The following is a 21,113-nucleotide window of genomic DNA, read 5'->3' as shown; positions in this document are numbered from 1 at the left end:
GATTGTGGGGATGGATTCATGGGTGTATACTTACTTATCTCCAGTTTTAAATATGGACAGCTTTTTGTGTGTCAATTACACCTCAATAAAGTGTTTTTTTTAAGGAAGGAAGGAGAACAAGTAATATAACACACCTAATTCCCTCACTTTTGTTCTACTTAGCATCTCAAAATACACTTTCCTTAATCTGTGTAAATATTATAGTGTTATTGAAACATTAGTACAATGAAACATATTTCTGATGCTAAACACTTTGCCATCACAGTTTAAAACAATTTGTGTCATTTGATGCTTAAAAACAAAAGTTTAGTTAAATTTGGAAATTTTACTTCATGATTTTTATTATCGATTTAAACCCGGGGATATAAAATGTATATGTTTTCTCTAATCAAAAAAAAGTTTTCTTAGAAAGTTTTCAATTTATAGTGCTGGTTTATATAATACAGCTTTTAAGGAAGAGATAACTCAGTTTTTTCATGAAAATAAATAAGAACTCCTGTGATAATTTTGCATTATAGGAATATTATACACAACATGTACATACCAGGACATCCTTTTTTTTTTTTTTTTAAATTTCTTTCTCTTTTTCTTCTTTCCTTCCTTCCTTCCTTCCTTCCTTCCTTCCTTCCTTCCTTCCTTCCTTCCTTCCTTCCTTCCTTCCTTTTTTTCCTTTTTTCATTTAATGTGGGAGACAGTACTATCAAACTACAGTCATAGGAGCAAGCTCTACAGGTGCAGAACATTATTTTCTAAAACGAACAACAAAGGCAAAATATGTGGCATATAAACAGCTGCTATTGTAACAATGTTTATAGGAGACATGAAAAAGATTGTTCTCCATGCTGATATTAATCAGATCTGGATGCTAGCATATTTCCCCAAGCTTAACTACGTGTTGGCTCAACATGTGTGTTGCTTATGTTGACTTTCTTCTAAATTATAGTTAGCTAGAGGAAAATAACAAATGGCCTAGTCCTCCATTACACCTAAATAAAGTTCATCTCATCTATTTTAGGAGAAGCTTGAAAATGCCTGTGAATTGGTGTAATGGCATTGTTCATAAATAAATTTCTATTTGGTATATATTAAAACTTTATGAACAAACTTCCTTTTATTTGAAAATATATAAAGAAATAAAAATGAAGATGCAATTTTCAGTCCTTTCTCCCCACATACAGATTTTATATATACATATAAATGACCTTTATATATATATATATATATATATATATACACACACATATATATATATATACACATATATATATATAAATGACCTTCTTTGTTATATATATATATATGTATATATATATATAACAAGGAAGTATAAATACTTATGATGGAGAAAATAATATATGACAGGATGACAAGTTAAAACTTAACTGAGTATTTAATTCAATAAACTGTATAAATAACCATAAGCATAAGAGGACTATAGGAAACCTGATTATATGAGTAAATGTATACAATTGTACATTATTAAAAAGACCATCTCCTGGCTACTTTTTCTTAGCTCTCTAGGCATCTGATATTAGATAATTTCCTTTGAAGTTATTCATCAGCTATTTATCACAACCCAAGTGGCTATAATAAAAATACTTTGATTGAGGAAGAACAAAAAGCACACTTGGGGCCAAAAGACAGCTAACATTATGTAAATGAGGAGTCATTAATTACAGCTGAGCCATAACATGAGGATTAGAGTATGTATTTGAACAGGAGAAATACTCTTTAAAAAGAATAATTTAACTTAGTAATGCTTAGAAACATGGAGTTAAAGCAAGACCATGAAGCTCAGTGACATTACCAGTGTCAGTTTAATGGGAATAATGGGTTATTTTGGGGTATAAGGATACATAGATATTAGGCTAGATCCAGTGTCTCTTTCTTCAAAATTCCTGTGACTCAGTCTGACCTTGGTTCAAATTTATGCTCTACCACTTCTTAGGTGAACAAATTTGAGAAGTCCATAAACCTTTTGGAAACTTCATTTCTTCAACAATGTGAAAAAACATGCAGATCCCAGGATTTTTGTTAGGACTGTATCAAATGAGATATGTAAAATAATAAGCAAAATCTCTAGAATATATAGTATACTTGACAACTATTAAAATATGAGTGGTAGTGTCAGAAATATTTATTAGTAATTATATGTATTTCCAAGACAGAAGCAAGAGATGAGAAGTGGAGAAGTGTTACTGACAAGCTTAAAATGGAAGGCTAGAAAAAGTCAGTCATTTCTTCCATTTCTTATGCAGTGAAAACTTTGAACACCAGAACTGAGATCATTAAGAAGCAAACTATTTCATTGTCAGGGCCAGCATGAAAAAGAGCCAGTTTTCAAATGGCTTATGGGTACTGTCCATCAAGCCTATAAAACATGTGTATTGGGGAACATCAAGCTCAGTCATGATGCCTCTCATATTTTAATGCTGTGTGGACATCGGTCCCCAGACATTGGGTCAGCATCCTAAGGCTATAAGAAATAGATGTGGGATCACAGGGCTAGGGTCAAAACTTTGAGCCAAAGTTAAGGAGAAATCTGAACAACTAATCACTCAAATTAACATGTGCTATGGTTCCTTTAAATTTGTTTACCATGACAACAAAAAACTATACTATTTAAATTTTTATATCATCCCCAACCATGGAATACAGCGTTGATGTTAAACATGTAGCAATAACCCGGTCTAGAAAGTTAAGAAGCTGCCATTTAAGACAAGCTCAAGTTGATGATTTTAATTTATTTTGCCATTTCAAACACTACAGAACATCTTTGACTGAGTTTCTTAACCTAAATAGGTGTGCTGTTGAATTATTTCAGTGTTGAATGAGAAGATGCAATAATGATGAGGGACTTAGGAAAAACAAGTGACAGATCCAAAGCAACCTATAAAGCCAGCTATTAAGCTATAGTAACCCTCAAGTGCTGACAATTTAAAATGAATGTGTCTTAGCTTAGGAAGCACTTAATTCACTCTACACTAACAGAGAAATGCTTATCACTTTTATTTGTTAGCGCTGATAAACATTGGGATAAATGAGATTACATAGGCTCTCTTACTTAACTCTTATAATACTATAATTAATTAACTCATCAATGGAAGTAACCCATAGAGAGTATCAAGATTTTAAAGATGACAAATTAGTAACAATGGGAAAGAAATATATTTTTCTTGTTGCTCAGGCCACTCACTTATCTTTTGTGTGCAAGGGGGATGTTTGGCAGAATTTTATCTAATCATCATCAATTAATATTTATTGAATGCTTCATAAATATATTCCTCTGTATTGAACGGCCAAGTAATGTATAACAATAAACTGTTAAAATATTTATAAGATTTAATAGACTTGCTATGATAAACATTTTGTTCATCCTGCAAAGTTATTCTGCTTATTCATTTTCACACTAATTTCTTGACACCAATCTTGACACCAGTACATGGAATTTCCTTATCCTTTTTATTCTGTGTGTTCTTGTTTATTTTCATGAAAATATTCACATTAAACAAAGGAATAATCCTTTATTTTAATTGTCCTTTTAAACTTAGAAATGAACTTGATGATTTAGTTCCAAGATATTTTTCTTTTTGTCTGTTCTAGTTTGAAACAGTAAGGCAACAATTGCAGTTCCAGAAGATGCTCCTTTAAACACCATTTCCAAAGACATAGTATCATATTTAGGAAAATTAACCATAGACTCATGTAGCTGTCTTTAAATGACAATAAGTTAACAATATTCCACTTACAGAATGTAAGAAATGACTATGAATGTACATCATCATGGATTCTTTTTTTTTTTTTTTTTTTGCATCAGAAACCTACAGAGATGTTAAAAATACATGGCTTCCTTAGTATAAGTGTGTGACTCAAATAGCAGACACTGCTTTCAGTGATAGGAGAATCACATTTGCAATTAAACCACAGACCCTGCAGCTTTAAAGTAGTGTGTTGGTAAAACAATCCTTGGCTTCAAAAACAACACCCGAAAGCAAAATCCAGGACATTCAGCTGCTATTTTGATAGAGATCACTCATTCTGCCCCCAACCAAATTTTCAGAGGTTTAGTTTTAGGGATACGATTATACCACCTATAAAGTGTCTTAGTGGTTATGGTGTTCTCTGATATATCTTGGGGAAACATATTATTTTTAACTAAGCCTTTGGTTGAGGGACAAGATCAGAATTGAGATTGAAAGCTTTAGCCATAAGACAGTCTTCAGGCTTTTTCATTTATAAGATATAGCTAGATGTGCGGGTAGAAAACATGACTTGACAATTGATTTACTGCACACATTCCTGGAAGGAGATTTTTCCAATTCACCAGAAAAATAACATAATATTTGCTATAGTGCTATTATTAACATGTACAGACTTAGGGAATCATGGCACTGTGAAGGACAATAACAGACTATGCATTCAAACTGGTTCTTTCACTCTAAAATGAACAGTGTTCATGAATATACTTTACATAGTTACTTTGAAATGTTCCTTGTCTCAACTCTAACACAATTGGATCAGAGAAAATAATTATTTCGAATTCAGAGGCACTTATTTGCCTCTATTTCAGTTTCAATTTCTGCAAGACAGGTTACACGGTACACTCTGTGGCTCTGCACAATCATCGTGCCATATTTTTATAAAGCCCAATTTTATTTCAAGTTCCACGTTCTAAGTATGCATTTGAATTAACACAAATTAGAAGAAAGAGCATGATTAGCAAACTATCAATGGACTGTTTTGCTAATAAAACAAACAAACAAGCAAAGAAACATTCATTCCATTTTTCGGTGTTTGAAAATTTAACTGTCCAATGCGGTACATTGTTTTGAATTAAGACACTGGCCTTTGAACACTGATGTTGACCTAATATGTATACAAACAACAGTTCCGATAAGAAGTTAATATCCTAAATATTGTATGTAAAAAACTCATACAATTTTACACCAAAAACAAACAAACAAACAATGCAATTAAAAATGAGCAGAGGACCTGAACAGACTCTTCTCCCAAGGAGACATACAAATGGCCAACACATATATGGAAAGATGCTCAACTTCACTAGCTACTAGCAAATCAAAACTTCAATGAGATACCACCTCACACCTTTTAGAATGGCTATTATCAGCAAGACAGGTGATAACAAATGTTGGAGAGGTTGTGGAGAAGAAATCCTCATTCACTGCTGGTGGGAATGTAAACTGGTACAGCCACTATGGAAGACAGTGTGGTGGTTCTCCCAAATATTAAAATATTAAGAATAGAGTTACCATATGACCTAGCACTCTTCTGGGTATCTAACCGAAACACTTGAAAACATTGATTTGCGAAGATATATGCCCCCCTATACTCATGGCAGCATTATTCATGGTGGCCAAAACAAGGAGACAACCAAAGTGTCCTTTGATAGAGGACTGGATAAAGAATATGTGGCACACATACATCATGAACTACTGCTCAGCCAAAAGAAACTATGAAATATTGCCATTTGCAAGAATGTGGATGGACTTTGAGAACATTACGCTAAGCGCAGTCAGTCAGAAACAGCTAAGAACCATATGATTTCACTCATCAGTTTGATATAAAACTAACTCATAGACATAGACAACAGTATGGTGGTCACAAGAGGAAGAGGGTGGAGGGGTAGTAAAGAGTAAAATGGGGCAAATATATGGTGATGGATGAGTTGACATTGGCTGGTGGGCATACAAGTAATATACAGATCATGTATCATAGAATTGTTCATTTGAAACCTATATGATCTTATTAATCAATGGCACCCTAATAAATTTATTAAAAAAAATAATTTTCAACATGGGAGGGTATGATAAAAAATCATTGCCAGTGTCTAATTTAATTAGTCTTCTAGCAAAGAGCTTCAGGGTTTCAGTACAAAATACGTATGGTTTGATGGGATGGTAGAAGATGGAGGAGAGGGAATATATACACGATAGAGTCAGGGCAGATGAAAATTTGAGATATCCCTTCATCTAAGAAAATGTGCATTTTGACAGAAGGTGAAACAGACAAGGTAAGAGGATGTCAAAGGAAAAGTATTTGTGTCTTTGTTATAGTTTCTCGGGCTAATTTGACCAAGGACATGGACTGAGGCAAGATTTCGATACATACATGCATACCTATATACATAGACAAGTAGATAAAATTTTTTACTACTGCAGGGAAAGGAAATATCTTTTCATTTCAAATAAATACAATGTATCACAGTGTTTAAAAATAGTAATAGAATTTTTCTGTCTTTTTAAATAACTGGAGGTTCAAAACTGCTCAGTAGTCAGCCATTAAGACAAGTTTAATAAAAACAATTTTCACTTGATTTGGCACTATACATATTTACTTCACAGTCTGGGATGAGATGTGGAACAAAATATATCCTACTTAACATATAGCTGAAACTAGAATAGTGTTTCTTACTAAAATTTAATATATAGCTTTCTTTGCACATGTTGCTAAAATGTTTTATGTCTTCTATTACTTACTATTATGGTGCAGCAAAAGATCTGATTTGATTTGGTTCTGAGTCCCAGAAGAAAACAAGATGCATTGTATTATCTTGGTACCATAAACAATAATACCCGACCTTTAAACTTTTAGAAGAGAAGAGCATACAAGATGACAAGACAGCAATGCTCTTTGCTATGTATGAGACTTGTTTTTATTGTAAAAGATATGTGTATCTGTATGGGTGTGTGTGTCGATTATTATTTTTTCCTGACTGGGCAGACCTTACACCCTTCTGAAAACTTAAAGCATACTGTTTTCTCTATGTCAGTAACTCTACTTCATGAAATGGGTATCTACAGAAATGTTAACACTAGCATAACATATTAGGTTTTCTGCTGCTGTAACAATTACCATGAATCTAGTGGCTTAAAAAACTCAGATTTATCATATACATTCCTGTAGGTCAGAAGTCTGACATACCACTCACTGGGCTAATGCGACGGCAGGACTACATTCTTCTTAAACATCTAGTAAAGAATGTGTTTTTTGCCTTTTATATTTTCTAAAGGCTGCCAGCATTCCTTGTCTTATGTCTTTCTCCCTCCACCTTCAAAGCCAACAAAGTGCATCTCTCTATTTTTCCAGTCCTATCTCCTACCAACACTTATATTCTTCTTCTCTCTTCCACTTTCAAGGACCATGTTATCACACTTGGCCTGCCACATTAATACAAATAGTCTGCCCATCTCAAATTACTTAATTTATTCTATTTCAAAATTCATTTTGCCATGTAATGTGACAAAAAATCAGGTTCTGGGGATTAGGGTAGACAGTTGTTAGGGAAGGGGTCATTGTTTATCCACTGCACAAAAATATATGATATTATTTTAATTCATTTTAAATTGGAAACTACCTATCAACAGTAAATTAACTAAGAAAATTTGATACATATATGCAATGCAACATTACAAAGCTGTTACAAAGAACCAAGCTGACACATATAAATTGGCAGAGAAACATGATAATAATATATATGCTATAAAAAAGCAAGATGTTTTCAAATATGTTTGTTAAGACCATTAGGTCTATGGATTCTGATTCACCTTATCCAGATCCTTGTCTGTATCTTATTGTTTTTTAGAAAGGTATCTATGTGTACTGAGGAAGAAGAAAATTACAATTGCGAGACAAATTAACCCAAAATATAGCAACCAATGTATCATAGCTAAATTTACTTTAAGGTCATATGGAGCTTTTGATGTTGAGAGTGTGTTTTGTTTTGTTTTTTAATCCTCGCCTGAGGACACATTTTCATTGCTTTTAGAGAGAGAGAAAAGGGGCGGGGTGGAGGGGAAGGAGGAAGAGAGAGAGAGAGAGAGAGAGAAACATTGATTGGTATTTATCTCATACATGCCCCAACCATATGCACTCCTACTGGGGTTCAAACCTGCAACCCGGGTACGTGCCTTGACTGGGAATCAAACCTGTGATTTTTCAGTCTGCTGGACAATGCTCCAACCAACTGAGCCACAATGGCGAGAGAGAGTGTATTTTTTCAGCCTTATTCTTGAGCATCATTAAGTGCAATAAATAAAGAAGCAATTCAGTGGTATCTTACTTCAAAAAAAGAAGTTTTATTTAATGTTCATGTTTACCCATGAAAATTATAAAATTCAAGACTAGTGGATACTATATAATTTAAATATAATCTAAACCAAAATTAACATTACTTTTTAAAATATCCTTATTCTTTACCACAAAGTACTTACTTTTCTTATAATCCATGGTAACATTATCTGAATCATTTATATTCTTAGCCTTGAGCTTTTTGGAGTCTGCTGTATGCTCAGTGTATGAAGGAACATCTGCCGCAATCTTACCTGATTTTTTTAGCCCTTGTTGGCTTCTGTTCTGGACAGCAACATACTGTTGTGATTTGATTCAAACTCACAAACAGCAACTTCACTTTTACTTAATGTTCCTGTTTCCCAGTTCTCAGATTCATGAATCACATGATCCCTTTCCAGCTCCTGAAGTTTTCTTCTTTTTCATTATGTTTTTCCTCTCTGGTTATAGAGCAAGGGTACTACTAAAATCCGTACTTGTAGATCTGAATTTTTAATAGTTGTAGACATAGATATTGGGAAAATTAAAGTGTAAATATTATATCTGTTTTATTGAGACTCTGAACTTACTTTAAAATAAGTCAAAATATTATAATTTTTTTTAATTTTAGAATTTCTAGGAATAGTTCTCTTTTGGCTTTTTTGTCATAGGTATAATACATGTAGTTAAAATTATATAATTCATTTGCATAATTAACTGAATAAAAAACGGTCATTATTTCCTTAAAACTGATAGTCACAAGAAATAAAGTCAAACAATCAAACAAAAAACTCAGCACTTACTCATTTACCACTCAATTATATTGGAGTTATTTTAATAAGGCTTGTTAAAACTCAAGTCTAAATCAGAGTTTTATTTTTTCATAAAATAGTTCATAAATTAATGATTCTCACTTATTTAAACACAAAAATAAATATTATAATGGGCACAGGAAATAAAAATCTAATTCATTTGAACATAGTAGAATCCCATATTACAATTTAAAATAAGATTTCCTATTGAGAGGAAAATGGACACTGCCAAGCTTTGAAGACATAAATCATTTGGATAATTTCTCAATTATTCTATACTAGCAAAGTTACCTTTATATGACTATCCAAATGTTTTTCTGGTGCTATTAATTCTGAATGTGAAATTGTGGAGCTACTGGTATTGCATATATACTATATATGTGCATAGAGCAAAGAATCAAATTTAGCTCTCAGTGACAAATTCTAAATAATTAAATCAGTGTAGTTGAGAAGGTGCTTGCAAAATTAAGAGGGAAATTAAAATATTTTACATTATTCAGTAACATGTGCTCAGATGTTGTTGGCCAATTAACCTTCTCAGCTCTCTGTTATCTGTCATTGCTTTCAGTGAAGGTGATAGGAATCCAACACTAGTATGTTTGCAATTGTCCATTCATTGTTTTAGACCGTATGAGCTAGTATTTATTTATTTTTTTGAAGGGACCTGTCACACTTGAAAATGACGATTATAAAATCAGCTTCTATGTGTTCAGAAAAGGAGGTACAGACCTGAAATATGGTGACCCTACCAATAAGTTTTCAAAATAAAGAACTAGAAAAAAGTCCTTGCCTTTTCTTTAAATTATATACCTTTTAATAAATGTTTTGTGTTGTGTGAATTAAGTATGTTTCCTATTGTTGCTATATTATTCTCAATAAAATGGGTTGCTCTTTTGTTAAAAAAAAATTGTAACTCATTTTACTTGCCCAAGTTTCTCTGAAATTTTTTTGGATACTCTAATATAAAAAGCATATCTGTCTCCTTTTTATTTTTTTGATGATATTTACTTGATCTTTTTATTATTTTCCCATGTTATTCTCTATAGTTAAAGCCATTCTTTAAAATGAAAGAACTGGATTTCAATATATCAGATGCATAGAAATGTCAAATACACTGAAAATATGAGACATTTATTTTTGATGTTGAGAAAATTTTTCTGAGAAAATCTTTCAAGTCAAAACAAATTGAAAGATTTAAAACATGAAGTTTATTCACAAATGTGTGTTCTTTGTGTGTGTCTATGTTGGTAAAAAAGCAAATATTGCTACTTGGTTCATATTATTTTGAGTTTACTCATAAGAATTTAGAAAATAATAGGTTTCAGATTTTTAAAAGGAAAACATACACACTATTTACAAATACTGGAACCAATCTGGTTGTTTAACAGAGTAGTATTACACACAATCTCAGGAATGATATTTTTAATACATTCTTTTTTTTTTTTTTTTTTGAGAAGCAGACATTTTCTAGGAATTGAAATTCCTGTTTGATTCTTTTATCTATTCCCTCCTAGGGAAGCAAGTGCCACTCCTAAATGAAAAAGACAACACATGTGCCACTCTTCTAAGAAGTTACTTTGATGTTAAATTAATTCACAGTATATGTTCTGAAAATATTTCTCTAGAGAAAATATTTCTATTGTAAATATGAAAATGTTCTGTTGACCTATGTAAATTAGAAGGAACCTCATTCAGCAAAAATTACAACTGTTAGGAAAAAATATGTTTCATCCTGCATTTCGAATGCCACATTACAGTTGCCTCTGTCCAAGTAGATAAAACAGAAACTATACATTGCATAAAAATTTAATTCTATAGACATAAAGTAACTATAATATTTAAATTATTTGTTTTTGCCTAATTTTGGAATAGTATTTCCGGGGTGGGGGGGTGAGAGAAAAGTAAAATGTTAGTTAATAAAATTATTACCATAAATAGCTTCAAATATGAATCCCTATTTATGGTTATGCAAATCATAGTTTAGACTACTATTTTGTGTCAGGAGAAATGTTTTAAAATCAGCATTAGTAGAAATCAATATTTAAAAAATCAGATATAAATTCATGCGTTAGTACTAAAAGAACAATGCTCAAATAATTTGTTTTTATGTGGCCCAAAACATCATATGCTTCTTTAACATGAACAACATAGACCAACTGGGATCACTCTAAGTTCAGAGGGAAAGTATGGTTAAGATAAAACTAATGAATGGCATTTATTCTTCCAATAGAACATTGCTTTCATAATGTAGTTATGTTTTATAATCACATAATATTAAACTGGAAGAAGTCACACATTTTCATTTAATAAAGGTCTACTTCAATTTAAAATAGAAATATATATTAATAACAGTTTCAATCACAGCATTTCTTAAATTCTTAATGGCAGTTAGGTAAAGAGAATTTACTGCTTCTAGATGCAGAAAGTGGTGCTGGTGAGGTTAAAATAAAATAATTGTGCTGAGTTTCATAAAATAAGAAAGAAAACATTTAAGTCAATGGAATCAGACTTTACTGCTTGATAAGCCTATAAATTAAAATGATCAACAGATCAAGAAAATTAAATTGTCAATGGTAACTGTTTTCAAATAAGCTTTTTAAAAAAAATTTACTCTCCTTACTTCAAAAAAAAAAAAAATAGTGAGAAAAGTCATATGTAGCCAGAGAAGGTACTTTCCTAGGTATCCTTCTTGGGATTCCCGTCCCTTTCTGCTTTTCATTCCCTGCTTCCTGAAAGCTTCTTTCTCTTCCCAAGAAGCCACGTAATTACCTTGGTAGAGTAAAGGATTAGCACTGACAGAGAGAAGGGGAGCAGCTAGAATGATGGAGAATCAAAGAGAAGGTTTTTTGTTTGTTTCATGAAGAAAAATGTGAGGTATGGGGAAAGAAAGGGAAACCCAGCTCTTTCACTCTTTCCTTGTAGTTGTATGAATGTGAAAACTTCACCTAAAACCTCTGAGCCTCATTTATCTCACCATTTGCCAGAGCTGCTGTGGGTAAGAGTGTGTATTAACTGCTTATCACAGTGTACATTTCAATAATGGTAGTTATGGACCCTTTCTGTAACCAATGCTTCTGCCTGAGCATAAAAGATAAAACGTTCAGAATTATAGTAAATCTGGGTGTTTTGCTGGAGTGCTGGAATTTGTTTCAGTTCTTTGAGAACATAGAGACTAACATGTATTGTACTGAGCATCAATTATGTGCCATATTGTGGGCCAGAGATAAAAGGAGTTTTTGAAAAATGACAAATTTTTCCCTCATTAATTTTATTTTCTAGTAGAGAAGAGTGACAATAGACACGATAAATAAGAAAAAATGGGTGACTATCACATAGCAAAACACGTTAAAGAAAAGAAAGCAAAAAATAAAAATATGAAATATTTGGTACAGGATTTGAAATTTTAGATTGGGTCCCAAGGAAATATCTCACTTAAATAACATTTAATAAAGATTCAGATGAATGATCCCAGGCTGGATCATGAAATCGTAGATTTACTCTATAGGAAAATTTATTTTAGGTTCTAAACAATCAACTTAAAAATGAACACAAACTAAAAATACAGTGGAGTCAAACTATACTTTCTAACGGACCTGTAAATTTCACATAGATCATTTGCTGGTTATTCCAAGTCCCAAATGACCTTAAAACAGTCAAAAATGGAAGAGCCAAATAAGATCAACATGAAACTGCCAAATGTAATTTAATGTAATTACTCCATTGAAGCCACAGCAACGGTATAATGATGCACAAAATATTTAATATTTTTGATAGTAAGATACACCAATGTCAGAGCCCATCAGAGCCTATCTGAGCCCTGCAGTTGCCATGAGCCATCGCCAAGTGTGCGGGCGGGGACGCATGTGCACTGCAGCTGCAGGCTTGGCCTTCGCCCTGCAGCTAGCTCTACTGGGAGCAGGCATTCCCCTGCCCCAGAGAGCCGAAATTGTGGTCGAGTTCTTCTCATTTGGCATCAACAACATTTTATATCAGCGTGGCATTTATCCGTCTGAAACCTTTACTTGAGTACAGAAATATGGACTCACCCTACTTGTAGCTACTGATCCTGAACTCATGAAATACCTAAATAATGCGGTGAGATAAAAAGATTGGTTATACAAATGTTCAGGTCAGAAACTGTAGGTAGTCATCTTGAATATCAAAAGGGGTGAGGTCCTTGAAAGATGGCAGTTTGATACTGAGTGTGACAAAAACTGCCAAAGATGACAGTACACCCAGAGAAAAATCTCAGAAAGCTGTCCAAGATGAAATTTGCTCAGTGATCAGACAGATCACAGCTACAGTGATATTTCTGCCACTGTTGGGAGTTTCTTGTTCATTTGATCTGCTGATCTACACAAAGATTTTGTGTACCTGAAAAGTGGGACCACAGTTCATTATCAATTCTGAACAAATCTACCTGCATTCCTTCACTACTACAATTACGGTGTAAAACAGTATGGTGGTCTACAAAATCCCTGTCCTTGGCTGAAGATGAGCCAAGAACAAAAACGTAATTCTCAAATGTGTTTCCTGAAACCATATCAACTATGGTTTCTAATGTATCTCATTGATTTTTTTAGATGGGGAAAAGTTAACATTATACTTTACTGAACTGTGTATAATTGTTTTATTTTTTGGTACCTGTTTGACTTTCCATAGAGTTGACATAATTTTTTACATACTATTCAAAAGGGAGCCAGCAAATGACATTTAGTGCTCGCATGTCATTTTCTTTGAAGGTAATAACTAGATGGAAAGACTTTTGCTGTAAAGCTAAATGCCTTTGAAATCATCCCTTTTGCTCAAGTAGCTTGGTGCAGAATACAGGTAAATATGAAACGCAGCAAAAGAAGTCTGATTATTCAGAATAAGTTTTGTTTAGGTCCTAAAGTAACTGATAATTCACAATAACAAAATATAGCTATTAGGTCTTTTTGCCATTTATTTCATTTATATAGTTTCCTTATTGAAAAAAAATCTCTATTTTATTTAATGTATGTAATTTACATTTACAAAGCTATTGCTGTTTCTATTGTTTAAATTTTGGGGATACAGAATTCTTACAAAATGTCTTTTTGTGTTTTATAAAATCAAGTTTTAAATGACAATGATAAATAAAGTTAAATGTGCATGTTTTAATTAGTCTTGAACTAGTTTTACATTAATGTGGTGCTACACCAGTTAAATAGCAGTTAGGATGGACTCAGTACTGTAGCCCTTGTGTGCAGTTTGACCTTCCATGGTTTCAGTTACCTGTTGCCAACCACAGTCTGAAAATATTAGACAACTCCTGAAATAATTCATAAGTTTAAAAACAAAGATATACTAAAGTCTTTTCTATTGATTATATTATTTATTATAAAACTAAAGAACTATATGAAGATCAAAATTAACTATTCCAAAAGTAATGAAACTTACATTTTTGAAAGAAATAAGGGTTGACAATGATATGTTATCTTGTTTTCTCATTGGTTGTCCAAACAAACATGAAAGGGCAAGATCTCAGCTTATAGAGTTATAATTTATTATATATGATTATTTCCAAAAATATACTGGTTGCATGAACTTAACTGATCCTGACACTTGACTGAAATAACTTAGCTAAATTTTATAGAAGTAATGCTTAATAACCTGGAAATAAATATTATTATTTTTGTGTTTTACCAGAGAAAGGTTCATATTAACTTTGGTTTTATTCTTATTATTTCACCTATCTCCTTTCCTTTAATGCTTTAATATTTCCTTTGCTGATGTCATCATTCAACACCTTTGCACAAAATTTAAAAGTATTGTCCAAATTAGTTTTAAAAAATGTAATGATGAAGATTAACATGATAAGTCACATTAAATTCCATTATTGGAACATTTAAATTAGTCATTCTTTCAAATGATGTCTGCAATGGCTTATTACTCTGATTCATTTATTTTTAAGTTTTTTATTTATTGATTTTATTTTTTAACTATAATTTTATTGTTGACATTAGTACAGATGTCCCTATTTTCCTCCCCTTTGCCCACCTCCAGCCAGTCCCTCCCTCTGGCCATCATCACACAGTTATTTGTGTGTCATCATTTATGTTCTCTGGACAATCTCATCACCTTCTTTCACCCAGTCCTCCCCATCCCCGTCCCCTCTTACAGCTGTCAGTCTGTTCTATGTGTCCATACCTCTTGTTCTACTTTGTTCATCAATTTGTTTTGTTCATTAGATTCCACATGTAAGTGAAATCGTATGGTATTTCTTTTTCTCCAACTGGCTTATATCATTTAGCATAATAATCTCTAGGTCCATCCATGTTGTATGGCTCATTACTTTTAAATATTTCTGATTTATAAAAACACTTTTCTTTCTAGAGTTAAGTTGTAACTATAAGTGAGTAGATCCCTACATTTATATGTTCTAAAACAATAGTTCTGCTACTTCTCAATAATAAGGAGGTATAGAGAAGAGTATGCATCTTTATTTTTATCCAGTTAACACCCATTCATTCTTTAAATCTATGGTCAAACCGCATTTCCTAACAGGGATTCTCTCCCTCTCCTAAAGTTTTGTTCTGGTTCCCATATTATCTTGTTTTCAGAAACTGTCCTATCTTACTGTGAGTTATTACTCAGGAAAGAGAACAGAAATTAAATATATTATCAAATAAGTGCACAAAGATTGGTTATTATAAACAACAAGAAGAAAAGAAACAGAGTGCTCTCTTGGTACAGTATTCCCTCACTTATCGCGGGTGTTATGTTCTAGATCCCCTGCGATAGGTAAAAATCCACAAAGTAGGAAACGTACATTTATTTTACATATATATATATATATATATATATATATATATATATATATATATACACACACACACACACACACACACAGTGTCGCAAAATCCTGTGATATAGCAAAAAATCCATGATAAATAATTAAATAAAATATTTCTAAAAATCCCACGATACAATGAGGCCATGATAAGTGAACTGCGATATAGAGAGGGACTACTTTATCTCCATTGCTTAATAGTTTTCGAGATCTGATGAACAGATGGGTGGTACGTTTGTGAGCATCTAAGAATTGGTGGATTTAAGGTTACCTGAATGATTCTATGTGAATTCAAAATAAAATTGAATTTTACTTTTCTTTCCTCAACTGTTTTCTTTGCTTGGGTGTGAATGTTGTGTTTTGACATCCATAACCAATTAATAGTGTCAATCAAGTTGCAGTAGAGTCTATTAAATTTCTGAATTAAGAGGTTTGTAGAACTTGTTGAAATGTCATAGACCATATATCTATCTGTGTAATGCAGAACATGGAGAGTGAACCCTGCTAGATATTCTTTTTGTACTTAATCCTTTGAACCCTACTTATTGCTTGTGAATAATTGATCAAATAGTCTGGTTATCATTTCTTCACCCTACAATTTATTCTAAAGGTAATAAATTAATATACTTTTAAAGGCTTTTGCATATCCCTAGGTGAAGGATACATAAGGATGCTAATGAGATATAACAGCAATTTTCAGCCGATGTGCTGCAAGAATTTTTATAACATGCAATACTTGAGTATTTAGTAAGGGGCACTGACTTATTTTCCCTTAGAGTTTGTCAAATAAAAAATTGACAACAGTCAACACACCAATAGCCATCCTGGGTGAATGAATCAAAATTATACCTATTTTTTTGTGAGATTTTTGTGTGTGTGTGCCACAGAATTTTAGTAATTAGTTTACATTTGTCATGAGATAAAAAAGGTTGAAAATCACTGATATATAATATCAATAAAATTATAACTTTATATTAGAATATAAATGTTTCACATAAAAGAGATATTGCTGATAAATTGTGGTTTAAAAAATACTACATACTATTTTATAGGAACAAAGAACAATTTCACAATCCAACAATGTAAAAAATAGTGGAAATGAAAATATTAATATAATCAATAAATATATATTACTACATTTATATCTCTATCTATCTACCTAATCTGGCTTATCTAGGTGTTCATGAAAATTGTTTCTGTTTTTATCAAATCACCACTTAAATTGATATTATATTAATGTATATGCACTGAATGTTATAATAAAATTATGATTTTCCCATTTTATGTGGCTCGAATTATTTAATTAAGATATAATAAAAGACTCCCACTTTTCTTCTAAGAATTTTTTTTGTAACAATTAAACAGCATGATGTGTTCTTGAGAACCAAGAAAACATCAGATATATAAATATTTTAAATTGTTTAAATTTTTATTAACTCATTGTTACTACTTCTTCCCAATCCCAGCACAATGTTTACAGAGTATAGCCAAGCATAACTAAGTCAGATATCAGCAATTGATTCTGAGTTTGTCCAAAAGCAGTGGAATCTTCTATTGGACAGATAGAATAATAAGATAGTTATAGTCTTATAGAATCACCTGGATGTAAGGACAAAAATTTAGTTTCTTTGGAACAGAGAAAAACAAACACGTTTGGATTGCTTCTGCCATAGCATACACACTTCTGACTTCAGCTCCAAATCATCAGTTCCTTAGCATCTTTCAGTTTCTCTAGACTCACAGAAATTCCTTGAATTTCAATTTTTATATGTATATGGTAAAAAAAATATCTAAATTACTTCCTATTAAACAACATCGGCTATTTATTTTTTCTGCTACCTTGAATATATGTTTCTTTTAAATCCTCACCAAAGTGATCAATATTTTTCTTTTCACAGCTATAGGTCTTGTCTGTGTTTTACTAATGCTAACTATAGGTTTACTTGGGTTTCAAATATATATGACTTAAAAATTAGGTGATCAATTAGAACATGTAATAATGAGATATATGTTTGCTGAAAAATAAGAGGATGCATAATTTAGTAGTCAACATGTTGTATTTATAGTATGCTTGAGCCATGTGTAGTTTTTAATTGGGTTTTAACTCAATAAATTATCTCAATAATTTGCATGGCACTGTAAGATGTTTTAATACAGATGACATACATAACTAATTCATCATTGTGAATGTCTTTGTGTATAATAAGCTGCTTACACAACATCTACTTCCCTGTAATAGAGTCTTGTCTTTAATAAATTCCTCTGAGTATAAAGGTGTCAATAAGTAACGCACAGACAAATAGATGCAACAATAAACAGATACCAAGAACCAATAGATCAATATAAACATGCATTAGTGTCTACATTTCAAAGGTTGTTTAACTTAAAGAAAAGCTCCACTTTACATTCATGCCATACTTTTTTCCTTTATTCATCATCTTCTGCTTCCATGGAAATACTAATATGAAAGAGCACTGGGAATCTTTAAAATATGTCACAAAGCAAAACAGAAGTAGTGATTGATTATTTCTATCTTCAGTAGTTATAGAACTGCTCCAAGAATTAGAGCCACTGTGTATTGTATCAATGGGTTTAATAAATAACATACTTAATCCTATCAGAGAAAATCAAGAGGGTGACTGCGAAGCACTGAGAACAAGTTTATATCTCTAATTACCATTTTTCAAATTTCCAATGATGAACTCTTAATTTGTTTTGAGAAAGCATTTATTTTTGTCTGAAAGATTAGTAAAATGTCTGCTAATATAAAGAGTGCTGCAGAAAATTAGCTGTGCTTGCTTGGTGAAAGCAGAAATCTGGGTTACTTAGTCAACATATGGGGTAGCTACTAAATGCCTTTGCAGAGATAATTAAAGCTTTGATAAATTAATATATATATATATAAAATCAGTAGGCCTGTTTAATAGTTTACAATGAAGAACTACCAGAGACCAGAGGGATTTATTTATTTTGCTTTTTCATTTTTTTTTCCTGAGAGCAAAGGATAAGGGTACAGGAGTAGAGAGAGGAGGGTAGTAGAAATGTTTAGGTGGGAAATAATACAATCTTGGCTTTATAAGGTTCTGGTAAGATTCTAAAATGGACAGATAGATCCATCTTACAATAAAGGCAGTTTTGCTGACAAAACTCAAATTCTCAAATCTATTAGCTATGATTCTTCTCCCTGCCATTGTTTGGATGGACAATGTCAATATTTATCTCAGGGATTTTTCAGGTTATAGAATTTCCTGGATGACCCACTTTTTTTCTTATTGACAAGTTCTTTTTCCACATATGCTCATCAACTCAATATGCTAAATTCTGTGGTAGAATAATCCTGAAGCAAAAGCAGCTTAAGCTCCTCACGTAAACAGCTCCCTCCCAAAGGTCTTAGAAAAGACAAAACAAGTGTTCATGTGGTAATATATTTTCATAAAATTTGTAAAAGTAAGATTTTTTTTTCTAAATTAAGATCTTACTATACAAATGTCAACTCTCTCCAACTTGAATCTGCTCCTGTTTATGGTTAAATATGATAGTCCAAGTTTGGGAACCATTTTGTCATATCATTTTATGTGTATACTCATATTAAAGCGTAAGTTTCATAAAAGTATCTTATATTCTTTATTTTTATTTCTTAAGGGACTCTTCAAGGTGTTTTCCAGCTACTTACAACTTTAAAAAAAATTTAAAGCTAAAATTTAAGCAGCAGTTTAGGGTATGTTTGGCATATGAATGCAATTTTGCTTAAGAGTTTTATTGTCCTGAATTTACTTACTGTCTGCTACTTACATGATCCTAATATTTATAGGGCCTTTTTAAGTCCTGCAAAGTTTTATAATCAGCTTTCAGTTGGTTTTTGTGTCATTCTTTTATTTCAAACTCTTAAATATTCTTTTCTAAGTAGGTATATATATACCAAGTTAACATCAATTTTACCTATATCTGATTCTCAGAACAAACTTCCTAAATGCCTCATGTGCACATTGAGTTGTTCTTATTTTATAAATAAGTAGTTTATTTATTTATACAGAGTCATGCTTCTCAAACAGAACAAATAGAGATCCTTGTGGTACTCTCACGGTGATGAAAATAATCAGGATCATTGTAACGCAAACCATTGCTCTTGATAGTTTAACAACTTGAATAATTTCATGTTATCTTTCACTTAAAAAATATACCAGTTGACTTCCCTGCCAGACCCCAGCAGGGAGGGAGGTGGTTCTCACCCAGGTCCCTGCTGATTAGCAGGTGCAGTGTGCACATGTCCACTGAGGGGCCCCAAGGAAGCTGGGGCTCAGGATAACCAAGTTCAACTAAAGCCAATCCAAGGTTCTTAACAAGGCCTTTGAAAAGGACCAATACCCTGATATCAGTACCTGAGAAGAGCTAGCCAAATGAATCCAGATTCCTGAGCCAAGAATCCAAGTGACTCCAACATGCAGACTCCTGCCCTACACCCGTCCTTGATCTGGGTTCAGAACCGGAGAGCTAGGATGGCAAAGCACACTCAGAGGAGGCCCAGTGGCGAGGCCGATGCTCTGGTTCCAACATCCCATCAGGGTGGATTCTGGACCCCGGGCTGCTGTAGCCACCAGGGCCTTCTCCCCAGAAATGGCTTCAACATAACTCTCCAGAACTATTCCAACCAATTTTCCTGGGAGTTGAAGACTTCTTCTGATCAAGCAGTCCTCTCAGAGCATACCAGTGTCCTGGGCGGGGATGTAGTCTCTTCTGATATGAGACTCCAGCCAGGGCACTGGGAAAACCTTCTGGAGATTTCCATCTCTCTTGGTCTTCAGGCTTAAGTTTTGCAATCCTGGGTCCACTTCCTGCTCCCCAACAGCCCTTCTCATGGCTGGAAGCTGGTGGCACAGGGAGTCATCTGGGGGACCCCGAACCACTCAACAACACGTGGGGACCGTGCCCTGCAAGTATGGGGGCAGCATCTTCCCTACGGTGAAGCAGCCATGAGCAGAAAGGAGGGACGCTGGCAGCCGCCACCTGCCCTGGAGCCGTGCATGACATCCCGGCAGCCAAGTCCCAGCACCCCTGGATCTGGGAGCAGCCGCCTCTCCCTGCCACAAACACTTTTAGCCCAGGAAAACTGGCCAAATCTTGGTGATCCAATTCCTCTCTGGCTTCATATCGAGCCAGCAGAACTGCCTGCTGGCAGAAGAAGTTCCCGTTCCCCTCTCTGAGTCGGGACCTCAGTGGAAGGACCTGGGGCACCCTGGTCCCCACCCATGGCAGTTACGGGTGCAGCACGTGAAGTTACTGTCTCAGCAAATGGTGGAAATGACCCAGGAAAGCCATCATTGGAGACAGTAAATCAATTGTAGTTCCTCTGTGCATTTAATATTATGCAGAATTGGAAAAGGGACGTGAGACTTGTGAACTGTGGCTGGAGAGGTCCTTCA

General features: G+C 33.3%; 2 pseudogenes across 1 annotated transcript in view; one reads left to right on the top strand and one right to left on the bottom strand.

The window, feature by feature from the left end:
* The window catches only part of LOC149995980 (protocadherin-9 pseudogene), a 586,254-nt pseudogene that overhangs the window by 403,228 nt on the left and 161,913 nt on the right, over positions 1-21,113 (bottom strand). The window lies entirely within an intron of this gene.
* On the top strand, positions 12,666-13,371 carry LOC149995982 (mitotic spindle assembly checkpoint protein MAD2A pseudogene; annotated as a pseudogene).

The sequence above is a fragment of the Furipterus horrens genome, unplaced genomic scaffold (genome assembly GCF_987537825.1).
Source record: "Furipterus horrens unplaced genomic scaffold, mFurHor1.1.pri manual_scaffold_12, whole genome shotgun sequence".
Lineage (NCBI taxonomy): Eukaryota > Metazoa > Chordata > Mammalia > Chiroptera > Furipteridae > Furipterus > Furipterus horrens.
Note: the sequence above shows the minus strand (reverse complement) of the source record. Positions and strands in the feature narration are given on the sequence as shown.